We start from the raw sequence: 16,342 nt of genomic DNA on the forward strand, positions 1-16,342 counted from the left end.
CACACAATGCAGAGTCAAATACAAATGTATCCAAAAGTGTCTTAATATTTTGCCTTCAAAGTATAATTTACATCCACAATATTTTTGACTCTGCATCATGTGCACTACTGTACGTGTAAAAAAAAATGACGCCCATGCTTTATGCGTGGTAAAATTGACGCTACATGGACAATATGTTGGTCATCTCATGTACATTATAAAATATTAATATTCATATCATATTTTTTCACTCCGCATCATGTGCACTACTGTACGTGTAAAAAAAATGACGCCCATGCTGTATGCGTGGTAAAATTGACGCTACATGGACAATATGTTGGTCATCTCATGTACATTATAAAATATTAATATTCATATCATATTTTTTCACTCCGCATCATGTGCACTACTGTACGTGTAAAAAAAATGACGCCCATGCTGTATGCGTGGTAAAATTGACGCTACATGGACAATATGTTGGTCATCTCATGTACATCATAAAATATTAATATTCATATCATATTTTCTCACTCCGCATCATGTGCACTACTGTACGTGTAAAAAAAATGACGCCCATGCTGTATGCGTGGTAAAATTGACGCTACATGGACAATATGTTGGTCATCTCATGTACATTATAAAATATTAATATTCATATCATATTTTTTCACTCCGCATCATGTGCACTACTGTACGTGTAAAAAAAATGACGCCCATGCTGTATGCGTGGTAAAATTGACGCTACATGGACAATATGTTGGTCATCTCATGTACATTATAAAATATTAATATTCATATCATATTTTTTCACTCCGCATCATGTGCACTACTGTACGTGTAAAAAAATGACGCCCATGCTGTATGCGTGGTAAAATTGACGCTACATGGACAATATGTTGGTCATCTCATGTACATTATAAAATATTAATATTCATATCATATTTTTTCACTCCGCATCATGTGCACTACTGTACGTGTAAAAAAAATGACGCCCATGCTGTATGCGTGGTAAAATTGACGCTACATGGACAATATGTTGGTCATCTCATGTACATTATAAAATATTAATATTCATATCATATTTTCTCACTCCGCATCATGTGCACTACTGTACGTGTAAAAAAAATGACGCCCATGCTGTATGCGTGGTAAAATTGACGCTACATGGACAATATGTTGGTCATCTCATGTACATTATAAAATATTAATATTCATATCATATTTTTTCACTCCGCATCATGTGCACTGTAATGCGTAAAAAAAAAATGACGCACAACTGTGTATGCGTGAAAATATGACGCAAAACGGGAAAATAAAAACGGCGGCCATTTTCTGCAGGAAGTGATGTAATAGGATATCCTGTTTACAAAATCTGTACTGGGAGTTAACTTTCACTTTCACTTTGCAGTCTCATATTTATCTAGACTGTGTGGTTGTGTGAAAGGTGTTGTCCTGTGTTTTACTGCTTTTGTGTCCTGTGTGCCTTGTATTTTGTCTTAGTGTCAATCTATTATTGTTGTATTACATTGTCTCAGTCTGTTTAGTGTTATTTTGTCTATACCTGTGATAGTTTGTATTGTCAGTGGGAGTCTGTTGTGGGTAGCATAGTTTGGGGGGTTAGTTGGGCTATTTTTCTCCTTCTTCTTTTTCTTTCACACCTCTACCTTTCCCCATTTCCCACTTTTACTTTCATATTTATTTTGTCCAGCATTAGTCCTCTCAAAATGTCAGGTAGGCCTCGCCTGTCCAGGATGGCTGAAGACGAATTGGGGGGGTTCCTATGGCTAGTAAGCCATTTCCTGCCACTAATGCTGGAAGCTGGGGGCCGTGTGATACAGGGGTATCACACGGAGGCGAGGAAAATCCGGTGGGAGAAGGTGCGCCATCACCTGGTCCGGGTCTACGGGAGTATGAGAAATGTGCACCAACTCAAGCACCGCTGGGCAGATCTGGTCACCAGGGAACAGGACCTGCTGGACCACCTGGGACTCCGGATTGGTGGCCCTGTTGTTGAGTAAAAATCTATTAAATGGGAATGATAGAAATCTGTGTGTGAACATGTGATGATTGTTAGCCAATCAGCAAAATAGGTAGCTGACTGTGTGTAATGCTAGGGAAACCTAGGCCCATGGTTATACACATAAATCCCCATAATTTGCAACACATGTACACGCAATAACAGCATTAAAATCCAACATCTATTTGCATTTTACTAAGTCGCCCCCTCTCTGCGTCACAAAATGTTGCAAATGCTGCGCTACCAAGGTATACATATGTGTCCTAATGTGTATTTGTTGCAGAATGTGTATGAAGACCTATGCTACCAGTCCGATGGCTCATTTTTGCAACACATACCAGATGCCTGTAGCTGCATGTAATGTAGTGTTGCATTTGTGTCAGAAAAGCAACACGTGAACTGCTCTATTTGTACTCCACTGGTCATAATGGCCAGTGAGAACGTCATGTAGAAACAACATACCTACATATGCAGACGCCATAGCTAGACAGAAAATTGGAAACACATGATGATGCTATACATGTGTGTTGCCTTCACGTCACATGAAGTTAGTCATGTTGTTCACACATATGTCACATGTGTGTCTGGTTGCTGTGTGTTGAACCTGTCCACATAGCCTGTTTCATTGTGAGTGGTCATGCAGTCCTCATGGAACCAGTTTTGGAATGTCTCTCTGGGATGCACATGCTGAGATGTATGGTTAACATTATTGTTGGGGCATACTAATGGAGGATTAACTTGGACGACACATGACTGTCCTGGCCACTGCATGAGTGTAGTAGGGTGTGACACTGGAGCAGGAGACACATCCAATGATAATGTTGAATACAAAGTTATCCATGCAGGATGAGCATGTGTCAAAGTCGATCATTACCATGTCATATTCACACAGTGTCATTGTAACAGAAATCATTTGTCCGTTCACCCAGTCTGAGTATAATCTTTGTTTCATGCTTTACAGGTGTACCAGCCCCGTACACCGTGGGAGAGGTGGCCCATTTTGACGAGCCCGATACCTACAGTGAGTATCGCCTGACTGCTATTTACATTGTTTGGTAATGACGCATGATGGATTACTGTGTGTTAAAGTCAATTCATGATTTGATGTGCTGGCCGTTCATTGGCTTTGTTCTTTTAGTGTGATATCAAATTTGAATTATGTTTCTGCAAAGCAATACGTACTCATCTCTCAGATTGAGGGGCTGTAGCCCATTCAATTAGGCCAGCAATTGGGAATGGTATGACTCATTTTTAATACACTGGTCAATGTTAGACTTGGTCAGGGACTTGCCATCAACTGAGTCTGCATATCAGACTGACAGTCTCCCAGATAGCTTAGGCACATGGCTTAGATGACAAATGCTTCTTCCTAGTTGAGGATGGACTGTGTACACTGTAGGTTGGATCTTCCGGGGGCATGTACTTCCACAAGGTGAACTCGAAGTGTGTGTGACTTGAGTGCAATGCCCTAGGTGTTCAGTTGAATCATGTGAATGGGTGTACTACCTCCTCTGTGTGTGTTGTTAAACATGCCTCACTAATAGTATGTTATGTTGGGCTAAGTCATACCAGTTTGACAAGTGTGGACCTGGGATGTGACAAGGTTGGGCTGACTACAACGTGTTGCTAGCCCTTCATAGGTGTTGTGTGTGAAGGCACATACTTGTTGAACTTTCTGTACACTCCTGGGTGTGCATTGAACATGGGATTGTTGGTTGTTCTTCCCACACCACCCACAAAGCCTGGGATCTTACTGTGAAACAGGGTACCTAGGACTGTAGCAACCAGTATGTTACACGTCCTTAACACCTTTTGTGACTTGAGTTAGTACCTTGGGCCAGAGTGAGAAAAATGTCTACTCGTTGCAAATGGCATAAATATATGTGTGGGATTTGCAAACGTCTGTTTCCTATTCCAAAATGTATTTGGTGGTCATGTACATATTAGCAAAATGCTTTTCATAATTGAAATATTAAAGGGTTTTACCAGACCTACTTGCAAATCACAGTGGTAGGCAATCCCATTTGCAACCGAGTACGTGGTTGCAAAGTGAGTAGCTGTTATCATCCACTTGAAGTGGATGGTAACCAACTTGCTGACTGGAAGGGGTCCTCATTGTAAAGCTTCACCTTTGTGAGTGGACTAAAATAATCCTGCGCAAAACAGCCAGTGGTCAAAGGGACCAATAATTACCGTGAAAAATTCCAAGTTGAATTGTTGTGATTTAAAACTAATTGCAGCTCATTTTCCTTTTCGGTAAACGGCCATACACTTGGGGAAAAATAACTTGCTTATTTTAAAAGCAGTCACGTCTATGGAGTTCTGCTGGTCCCAGCAGGCCTCCACCCCGTGAGTGCCCATGTTGCTAAGGTGGGGCAACTTGGAACCCACATCATTGATGTTCATGAGGTGGGTTTTAGGGACCGCATAGCGACTCGCAGACGGTGTCAGAGACACCGTTCTGCTTTGCAAATTGCTAGTTGATTTTTCTAAATTCCTACATCTGACCCCTAGTGTGGACATATGATTCTGGGCCAGGGGTTCAATCTTAGCACACAACTAATTCCAAATGCCATTGAGTGAGGAGTGTGAGTGTTATCACATAGAATGACATATGTACTGAAGTCAGTATGCGGAAGAGCTGGTGCCATAATGTCAAATGCCTTAGGTATGATTTGGATGAGTAGTTTCGGGTGATGTCATCCATCATGTAGAGACATGGATATGGTATGTGTGATATGACCTTAGGTATGCATGATTCACATGTACTTCCTCTGAGCCTTTCCGTGAACTATGTTGTAACAATTGCTGCAAACAATACATTTCTAGTAATGGACAAATGACCCATTGTGGTATTCAACCCACTGTAAATTCAATGCTCAATATTTCCCTTTTCTCTTCACAGCTACAAACCTGAGTGCCGCAGAGCGCTACAATTTTGAGCGCCGTGCAATGAGGTACAGGCACATCCTGCAGGAGCAGTGTGGGTATCGGCCTCCGGGGCGTGGTATGCCACACCACAGGCTCCCCCAACGGTGCCACCTACAACCACCGCCACTACAACCACCAGGTCTGCCCAAGGGGACCCAGCGACGGACCAGGCATCTTCATCAAGAGCTGGACCCAGCCGTGTGTTGGGAGCAGGGCTGTCCCGTGGCCACTCCACTCCAGCACCAACATCCACCTCCACCGGTACGCAGACCAGCACTGAGCCTCCTATTGACCCTGCAGCCTTCCAGGCATTGTCTAGAAAATTGGACAGGTTAATTCGCAAGGTGGACAACCTGACGGAGGACATGGCTGAGGTGAAGAAGAAGGTGCGCTCCATCCGGCGCACACTTCAGAGGGCAAATCTTTAGTCATTTTGCCCTCCTGAACTTTTACCCCTCCCCTCTCACCTCTTTCCTTTTTCATACAGTTAGTTGGGTTTGGGGGGTTAGTTATAGGATAAGTATAGGAAATTAGCTTAGTTAGTGTTAGGTAAGAGGGTGGGGGGTCCTTATTCTTTCTATCTAATATTTTTGTGTGGGGGGGTGGGTGGGGGGCAATGTTGGGATTCCTGTTTAATATATATATTTTTTTTTAACTAAAAAAAAAAAAATTTAAAAATATATATGTTTGTTTAGGATAGTATAGTATGTGTGTAGGTTAGTAAGTGTTGTCCTGCATGTGTCTTGTCTCTTAATGGTGGGTGGGGGGTTGATGTTTAGATCGTTTTGTTACATGTGTAGAGTAAGTTTAGCTTAGGTTAGTTAGGGACAGTTGTGGGTTAGTAGTAGTCAGGTTAGATTAGTGTAGGTTTACCTTTCCCTTAGTTGCCTCTTTTATTACTACTTTTAAATAAAAAATTTGTTAACCCTTTACCTGATGCGTTAGGTGCTACCTTTTCATGGCCTTGACATCAGTGTAGCAGAAAGTTTAAGTATGACATTTGTGTTCCATGCTCGCTATCCCCAGGCTTATGAGGTTTAACATGCCAGCTACTCGTGTGCTGACTTGGTAAGTATCCACCATGTTGGAGAGCCACCATTGGTAGTGTGCATTGATCATCAAGGTTTGGGGTTGGTATGTATCCTACTTCACAAAGAGTGCTTCCAGACTTGTTATTGTAGGTAAATAGATAGGTCGGACAGCATTGTGAAGTTCAGGGAGAGCTTTATAGATGATGATTTGTTCACACTCTTGTCTTGTTGCTGTCATTGCTGACCTACATCATGTGTGTACTGATTCAGCATTAATTTCCTTCATGGAAGTATACGCCGTAAGGGTGATTGATGCTGTGTAATTTGTTTATCATTCCTTTCATTCTACAGCATAATTTCAAATTTTAGTATTGCATGGTGCCTACATTTCTCAGCCACCATTAGTTGTGTAGAATAGCTATAGATGGTGCATCATTCTGTCCAACACAGCATGATTGTGTGTGCTTAGTCCCTTCATCAGTTATTTTCCTCAGTATAGTAAAGCTATGATGCAATCCTGGCCACTGCACAGATGTTTCAGTATACATGAAATCAGGACAGTAGTATAGAGAATCGACATGGTTGCCACACAGCCACTTTGGAGTTATCTACTGCACAGTTGAATTTTGAAATGACACAGAGACACAATAGGTGTGCAAGTGATATTTATTTATAGGTGGTGTAGTGCAAAATGTCCATTCACCATGTTTGCTGACTCCTTTCTGGTGCATTATTACATGGTGATCCTACAGAAGGGGTGTGGATGATGCTCCTGACATGCTGGGGTGATGTCACAGACAGTGCAGAGGAACATGAAATGCCAATTGGTAGGAGAGAAACATTCACTGGCAAGGTGGACAAGTCATACAGTGGATTGCCGAACAGTCATTGAGGTTAGTTGTAGTGAGACTGGCATGTGGCAAAACGTAGGACCTTGGTCAGAGTAGGGCATGGTGCAGGGACTAGGGCTTCCGGGTACTCTTGCGTGTGAATGTTATCTGTTCCATGTCTTCTTCTTCTGATGTGTGTGTTGCCTGGTGTGTCCTTGTTGTTGTTGGTTGTGAAGGGGCAACACACACCTCAGTGTTAGAAGACATGGAGGCAGACATCCCGGGGGCTGATCCCTGTTGAGTAAGGAAGGGCAGTACTGCAGCAAGGAGGGCCTGCTGGTTTTTCAGAATGGCAGCCACATCCCGATGGTAGGCAGCCAGGTCGGCCCTGAGGGGTTCTATGTTGCATTCGTGCACACGTTGAGTGGCTTGCAGTTGGAGTTGTTGTGTCAACTGGATGACAGCTGTGCCAATTTCCTTCAGTGTTTTTGAAATGTCCTCCAAGAGCAAAGTTCTGGCTTGCATTGCAGCTGCCTGATCAGCAGTTGACAACATGCACGAACGCACCCCCTCAAGGCTGGCTGCCATATTTTGCATCCCCACCCGCACCTCCATCGCCAGCTCCCGCTGGACCCCAACGACAGTTCTTTCGAAGCTGGTGCCAGTGTCGTCAGAGTCCTCAGCTGTGTTGGAGCTGGCAGGTCTTACAATTGGGGTGGCGGGTGGTTCTACTGTGGTGGCTGCTTCTTCTGTGCTCCTCCTTGTGACTGAAGGTGGGGTTTGGAGGCTTTCAAGGACCATGTCAAGGGTCTCTTGTGGGAGGTTGATGGTCTCGTCATCCATGTCATCAGGGAACTCATGGACAGGCAGATCAGCAGGAGATCCGTGTTCCTCTGCAATGACACAGGGTACAATTAGTGTGTCTGTGTTGTGACAATTTTGCAGTAAGATACAAGCCTTTGGATGCCTTAACATTGTACTCTGTGTTTGTCTAGGTATCTGCTGTCCGTCATAGGGCATTGTTGTAGGCCTATGGCCCACCTGTGTGTCACATGTTTGATATGGAGCTATCAGACATGTCTGCCTAATCGCCTCTGGCTGTTGCTTTGTAATTATTTAGGAATAGGCGTTTTTTTCTCCTACTCCTCACTCGGTGTTTCACTATTGTTATGGAGGGACATTTTGTAGGGTGGGCTCTCATTATCCAACATGTGAGTCTTGGCTTTCTAGGCAGCAGGATAGCTAATGGTGTGGGGGACTAAGTTTGACCCACTTGTAAATAACTCTGTCACCCAGATATTCAATTTAGCTAAGACTAACTAGCAGTGCCTCTGGTCTCCCACATCAAAGGAATGTTTACACATCCGAGCGCATGACATCTTTGGAACTTCTCAGGGAAGTGGTGGTCACTCAGGTCCTACACATTTCTATCTTTTCCGGTATGTTCCCATACACAAATGACAAAGACAGTATTAGTTTGATATGAAGTTTCATTGTACAACTGACTTGTAGGAATTTATGTGTGAGCCCCAATTACACAAACAATACACACTGTTAGAATTGAAATAGTCCGCAGGAGAGTAATACATTAGTACACAGCTTTCATGGTGCCTAACAGTTTCTACTCTCCCTCTGCATGTTCTATGTATAGCACAGCATGTTAAGTTTGGAGGTTGCCTGTCAGAATCACAGGGGAGACATCATCCCTCATATCAGAGGAATGGGCTGGGATCTGGTTGTGCATCAGCAGCAAGGCAGCCAGCATCTAGGTGTGATTTTCTGTTTGGAAACTCCGCCATGCGTGTCTTGGGACAAGGAAGTGAATGTAAAAGACATATGTCATGGTGATGACAAAGTTTCCCTACGCAGGAATGCCAAACCTTAACCCCTACCACATCTATCAGCAACGTACCAGACGGTATCCTTGACTGGGGCACAGAGTGAATATGTTCTGGCAAACTCCAGTGCAGAAGTAGGCAAAACAGTGTGATTTGACTAATTAAAAACACCATAGGACTGACTATTTGCTACATTAACTGATAGGAAGGGCAATGAGAATCATTTAGTGCAAATTGCTCTGAGGCACTTAGATGTGAGCAAATGAGTATAAGTACAATCAGGGTAAGATGCACAAAGGCCAAAGCCTGAAGCTAATGCGCAAAGTATACGTTACACTTACAACACTACACTTTGACTGACTGTGGGTGTTGTGAATGCCCTGGCAGCACACTTGCCTCTCAGGCCCTGCCCCATACACTTTTTATTCACATTGCATGATCTGTACATGTCACGTGGCATTACCTATGCATGTCAATGTTAGGATGTGGTATGGATGTAAACATTCTTGATGTTTTGAGATGATGTTGGGTGATGTGTATTTAATTGGATTGGCCTGTTTATCGTATGAATGTCCTATTTGTTTGTCCGACTTTGCAGGTGTGTTTCAGTGACCAGTTGCCTGTGTCCCCTCCTCAATGTTGTTGTCTGAGCAGTATGACATTAGTGATGTAGCCTTGTTAGCCAGGCACGTGAGAGACCCTGACGTATGCAGCATGTGTGTGTCCTCAGTGCTGTGTGGCTCCTATTGCTGTTTACTTAGGCTTATGTATGTGTCAGTTATGGACATTCGGCATTTGAGTGTACTGGTACCTTTGTCTTATTTCTAGGAGTAATTGCAGATGTCATCCTCACCCCCTAATTTAGGTATGTATGTTCCAGGGTGGGGTTCCTGCCATTTGGTACTATAGCTGCACAGAGATGAGAGGTGTTATTGTCAACTGTGGTTGCAGTTAAGTTACAGTTGTTGTATTTGCTACTGCATTACAGGTAGGGACCTAGTTGATGGGGAATAGATTTTGCAATACAAGTGCCTGGATGTGGATTTGAGGTAGTGTCCTTCCCACCTGTCACTGCTTTCCCTTGGCTCTCTTGTTGTACTTACAGGATGTCCCCGTGGGAGTGTTGTTGTTGCTGTATTTTGTCGTACCCCACCTTCGGTCAGTACTGGGCATGCCCCCCTGCCGTGCCCCTTTCCCCATGCCACTTCATATATGTGCTGACTTACATGCATTGTGTAGTAGGTATCCCCCCCTGCTTACAGTACCCATTATTGTATTATGATTCCCCATGCGACTTACCCTGCATGTGCGTAGTGTCGTGGTAGTCTGCGCTGTCCAGTCCTTGAATCCCTGTGACGATCACCTCCGGGATGACGGCTGCGACCATCTCCTCCATGTGGTCCAGGGCCTCCTGTTGTGCTGGACTCCCCCCTCCAGTCTGCATTGCTGCCTTCCTGTTCCTGGCCATTTTCTCTTTGGTCCTACGTTTGCAGTCATGCCAGCGTTTCTTACACTTGGTGACTGTCCGGCGTTCTTCAGCCACACTGTTAATCTTGTCCACAATTTGTTTCCAGATGGCCTCTCTCCTACTGAGTGGCAATTTAGAGGTGATGAAAAGTTGGTGCTGGTGTACCGTCACCTCTTTCACCAGGATTTCCTGCTCCTCTGCACTGAAGCGACACTTTCTTTTTTTTTTAAAAAGGTCCATGTTCCTGTATGCTTCCTCCTGGCTGGTTCCTGGTCTGCTCTCATCCTCCTGGGGTCTGTTGGGGCATCTAGGATCCATTTTGGGTCTCCTCTCCTGAAAGGGCAGTTTTCGCGCAAAAATGTGACGCAATTGCGTGAAAAAAAACGGCGTTTTCACGATTGCGCTGTCGTAAATCGACCCACAGTGATGTGCATCGCATTTACGTTGGTTTGCTTTACGACAGACCGACGCTGTCTGCGTCACGAAATAATGACTCCCACCTGTTGGTTGCGCCGCCGTACGTCAAAGTATAAATTTGACGCCCGCATGGCGCATCCAAATGGCGTTAGACGGCGCAATTTTTTTTGACGCAAAACTGCGTTAGCGCAGTTTTGCGTCAAAAAGTATAAATATGGCCCTTTGTCACTCTACCTAGAGACTTTGTTGTTTGGTTCTTGTAACCATCCTTGCCCTTACCTTGCCCGTTTCTGTACTTTACCTCCTTATGAGGGAAGTACCCTTTTATCCTTCTTACCTGATCTGTGCTGAATTTTTGGCTGATGGCGAATCAACTGATGTCCTGAGGACGAAGACTGAATCTATATGCTGAACCAATACAGAGGGTAACTATATGACAATGAAATTGTAATTGTCTGTTTGCTCTTACTTTCTAGGTACCAACTTCTTCTTTTGACAGAGACCTTAGTTAGATGTTTTCCAAATTGGTGTTGCTAAATTGTTTTGCATGAAGCCCAACATGCCAATGCTATTTCGAGGTTAGTTGAGACGTTCATTAAACAGACGCAAATAGACAAATGACTAAATCTATGCTTTGTTGAATGATGCAATAATTATACTCTGTTAAGGATAACCTATGCTGACGTCGTGCTATGTTCTAATATTTGTGATTTTTGCTTTGATTAAGTCTTATTCGAGTTGCCAAATTATGACAATTTTGATGAGCTTTTTGCTATTAAGATTAATAAACTTGCTATTAGAATTATAATCAATAGGGAATAAATATCACAAGATCTTACTAAACTGGTGTGGTTATTCATGACTGAAAGGTCATGGTGGTTTCCGAGTCTTATTAATGTCATTGACAAAACTGAATTGTCTTGTTATGGTGAATATTGATGACGTTATTGACATATTGATTGACATGTTGATTAGTTATCTCGTCCTAAGGTGTCTCCAATCAGGGTCGAAAGATTCATTGGCCTAAAACGAGTACCAGAGTGAATAAATTAGCCAGAAAGAGACGCATTAGCATTTCTGGTAGCAGAGCGACGGTTTGGACCTTTGGGGGCCATAGGACGAAGGACCATTGTTTAGAATTGTTTTTCGAGATAATGCAAATTGGAGGTCTGATGTGTTTCTAAATTCCACATGACTTTCCCGGAATCTCTGAGCTTGCCTAAGTAAGTTGGGTATGTTCTCTGCATTTTAGCATGTGTGGTGTAGAATTTGCGCTTGCTCAGCTTATGCATATTGCAGGTGATTTGTGAAGTTTATGTGAATATTAGGCCAGGTAATGTTGTTTTATTAGGAGTGGGCATACTTCGCAGTATAAGAGTAGGGAAGTCGGCGAACTTCATGTGAGTGTGGCGCTTTTGTGCTCGAAAATTGTCCACGTGGTTGTTGGTGATTTACGGACCCGTTGTGGTCTAAGACTCCGGAGTATATTGACTTTTGTAGCAGACACTTGGTTTGTGTTGTAATTTGTGCGGTTTAATAGGTCAATCGGGTGTGGTTGGCAAGTCGAGTTTGAGTCAAATTGTGTGAGTGAAACCTTCGATGGAGATTTGGCAAGTTCTAAAGTGCACTAGAATGAACCATTGACAAGTCGAGAGTAGGATTTGCGGGTCGAATGCTGCTTGCGAGTGCGGGAGCTGAGAAGGAGAGAGTAGCGACCGAGGCTTCAAGTGAAATCTCTGTAAAGTTCTGAAGCAATTGTGTTACCCTTCCTGTAGTAAACCGGCAAATTTGGGTTTTTGTTTTTAAAGGTTCTCGCAATATATTGCACTAGTTCTATGTAAGGAAGACAAGCCGTAAGACTTTGTCAGCTGCAGTGTGTGTGAGTGTGACGTCATTTGAGCCGCGCTGGGATAGGTCAGTTGCCGAGAGGGGTCGTGCACAGATTGGCAGCCGTCCGTGAGAGGCAATTGGTTGAAAAGGTAGGCAAAGAGTGTTCTGGGAATTAAAGTCACTTCCTGATTAGATTCTAAACAAAATGAAAGATGCAAAAATGAAGTTTTTCAAGGCTTTAAAGTATGCTTTGAGGGGAGATACATTCATTACAGCGAGTGTGGGGGAGCCTACACCACCTGAGGGTACTCCAGCTTATATCGTAATGGAGGAGAAGGGAGTCGCGCCATGTCTTTGGTTAAAGCAGTGGTGCAAATTGACAGAGAAGGAGGGATGTTTGGCGTTTCTGGAACACAGAACGTTTAATATAAGAATTTTGGAAAATTTGCGATTGATGTTAAGTGTGCACAAACCGCCCCGAGACCAGCTCAGTATGAGGCATTATCAGTCTTGGATTTAATGGCCATACAACAAAGGCAGCAGAAATTTATGAGGAGAATGAAAAGAGCAGAAAAGACTTTAGCGGAAGCTAAATGAGATAACGAGACCAGGATGTGGAGAAGGGGAATAGTTGAAGGAATTAAGATGTTTCCGGCAATAACTCAAGAAGATGAGACACAGGGAAAGACAGACAAAGGCTCTGGTAAGACAAAGGAGACTCAGAGGTCTTGGGTAGATGAAGATGATTCAGACAATAAAGAGTTTCTTAATCAGTTGTTACATGATCGCCCGCCACCATATGCCATAAATGATAATGTACAGAGCACTAGTGTGAGTTCTGAAGACCCGGCACAAAACAAGGGAATCACGAATACAGTGCAGACAAGTGATACAGTTTTGATACAGAATGGTGTCAGTGTACCCACTGCTCCAGACACGCAGATACAGTTGCAACAACCACCGATTTAGAGACTCTATCCTGATGTCCCAGTATTAGAGACAACTACGAGCTTAATGGTGCCGCCTGATCCAGTATACACGAGATCAAAGTTAGTGCAGATTGAGCCAACTCCACAATTGCTGCCCCAGCCGCAGCAACAGGTGGTTTAGAGTTACACTTCTGTTGCAGGACCTCAGCCAGTAGCTACAGCACCCATGATGAATCAAGCTGTGGGAGTTAATGCTCCGCAGGGTTTGGGAATTGGACAGTCACCAGCTGCTATATCATTGCCAATTACTGTTGGTCCATCAGAACCGCTGTATGCACAAGGTAAGCCTGGTGTATGTGATCAGGGAGTAATGACCCAAGAGGCAATAAGAGGAGGGTCTACCTGAAGCTTGCAGGGAATGACACAGGGAGGACAGACAGCCGAAAGGGCTAGATCCTTGTTGGACTTTAGTCCGATTGGGGTTCCTTTGGAGACGATGAGGCAAGCAGGGTTAGGTACACTAACCCCACAGGTAATGAGTACAAATACGACACAGACACCAATAGTGCAGTCTGGAAATGTCTCGTTACAAGGTTTAACAGCACAACAATTGAACAAGTGGTTAGACAAGCTTAACACTCCGCAGACTACTACAGTGACCACGGAGAGGTCAGAAAGGGAAGAATGCCTGAATTTTGTGAGACTGGGTGTAGAAGCCATGGAACTAGTAGAAGGGACAATGGGGGTGAACAGATTAGAGTCATACACAGAGGCACAATTGAGGTACCTGTGCCCCAAAATAACCAAAGAAGTGAGCAAGGTGCATCAGAGGTTGGCAAACCTGGCAGACAAATACGGCATAGACATAGAAAATACTAAACATTTGAAGAGGAGCTATAGGTTAGACTTTGAGCCTAAAGACTTTGATCACATGAGATCTACCAGAATGAAGGCACATCTTAAAGAGATACTGCAGAGTGCTCAAATTTGGGGAGCATTAAAAAAGTGGGAAGGCAGATGGGTAAAGAAGAGAGATAAAGAGAAAGGTGACGGTCCGGAACCAAAGCAAGCTAAAGCTGCACCGGACGCGGGAACAATAAAAATTTTACCAATGAGAGAAACAGCTGGAGGGGTTTAAGTTCATGTACCGTGGTCTAGAGGTGACATTCTGTCATTCACAAATGATTATCCCAGGTTGAGGGAGAAGCCGATAGAGTGGTACCAGCAGACTGACAGGTTTGTGAAGCTTGCGAAATGTCTCTGGGAAGACTTGAATACCCTGTTTGAGATTATAGTACCAGCTGATTTATGGCTTGAGTGCAAGAGAGGTTTGGATTGGCCAACAGAGGAGCCGGCAAGGGATAAGGTTACTGGAGCACCGTCTTCTGAGGTGATGAGATATTATCATAAAGTGATTGAGTTTCTAAAGCAAAAGGTGTCGCCGAAGGTGACTGATTGGCAGAAAATCGATCAAACATCTCTAGAGGGCAAAGAGTTGATACATGCTTACTATGAGAGGTCGTTGAAGGCATTCAAACACTATAGTGGCACTGAGGTCATAGAGCCGAAAGACATGAATCACCTTGTGTTCAGGTTTGTTGAAGGGCTGAGACCAGAGATTAGCCAGATGATTAAGAATCATTTGATCTGTTGGCAAGCAAAGCCGATTGATGAGGTGTTACAGTATGCAAAATACTGAGGTGACAAGATTGAACTGAAACAGAGAAAGTTGAAGGAGAAGGTGATGGAAATTAAGGCAGGGCAAGCAGGGATGCAGGGAAATGGAATACAGCAGATGGTACAGCAGCAACCGCAGGGAAATGGAATGTTTCAGGCACAACCGAGAGGACGAGGTCGAGGAGGTTTTGTGAATCGTGGTCCAGATATTAATACTGTTGTGGTTCAAAATGATGTGCAAGGGATGAAAAAGGTGTCCCCATGTCACACGTGCGGGGCGTGGGGCACTGGAAGCGGGAATACCCAATGGTGTGAAGGATGGTATTGTTCAACAAAGCAGTGGTGTCGGTACATTTCAAAATGTGAGGGGTCCAAAAGTGAGGGGTCAAAACCAGAACTTCCAGAATAATATGGTTCAGATGCAGGGTTTACAGCCCGTGCAACAGATACAAATGCCGCGTGTTCAACCAGCACAAGTGCAACAAGTGCAACAGCAGATTCCCATGGTACCTAGACAGCAAATGCAGAGACCATTAGCTTCAATGGGACAGCAACAGGTGATGCTTCCTCAACAGGTCACAGGTCAAACGATGAGTCAATATAACACAGTACAACAGTTCCCATTGCGTGGTGAGGATGGAATAAACGATGAATGGTCGGAGGATTGTTCAGATAGTGAGGAGTGCAGGCTTGCAGCGTCCCTAGAAGTAGATCAGAGGGGTCACTATGCAGAAGGAAAGGTGATGGGTCATAAGGTTTCGTTCCTAGTTGATACAGGAGCTACACGCTCAACAGTCAGAAGTGCAGAGGTTCCGAAACTGCCACTTTCGGGGCGTACCATAATGGTGGTAGGAGTAGCAAATCAGTTCCGGACAAATCCAATTACAGATCCGGTCCAAGTTGAGAGTGGTAACTTCCAGGGATTACATAAATTTGTAGTCTGTGACTCGAGTTCCGTATCCCTACTGGGAAGAGACTTACTGTGCAAGACGAGGTGTTCAATTACCTGTTCCAATGAAGGGACTGAGGTGCAAACAAACAGTGATGATGAAGGGGACGATGGTCAGATCTCTGAGCTAGAGATGGAGACAGCAAATGAGGAATACCCTTTGACAACCTTATTCCCGATGTCCACAGTGACTGACTTACCAGTTGAATTACAGGGAACAGTAACAGAAAAAGTGTGGGACCTGACAGGAAAGGAAGTAGGACTAATAAAAGGAGTGGAACCAGTCAAGGCAGAGGTAAAGCCAAATGCGGTGTTTCCCCAAGTACCGCAGTACCACATGGCACAAGATGTCCTTATACAGGTGACGCAGATAATTGCAGACTTTGTGAAGCAAGGGGTTCTGAAAGAAGTGCTGAGCAGCCCGTGTAATTCACCAATAATGGGGT

Source organism: Pleurodeles waltl, chromosome 1_2, assembly GCF_031143425.1.
Source record: "Pleurodeles waltl isolate 20211129_DDA chromosome 1_2, aPleWal1.hap1.20221129, whole genome shotgun sequence".
Taxonomy (NCBI): domain Eukaryota; kingdom Metazoa; phylum Chordata; class Amphibia; order Caudata; family Salamandridae; genus Pleurodeles; species Pleurodeles waltl.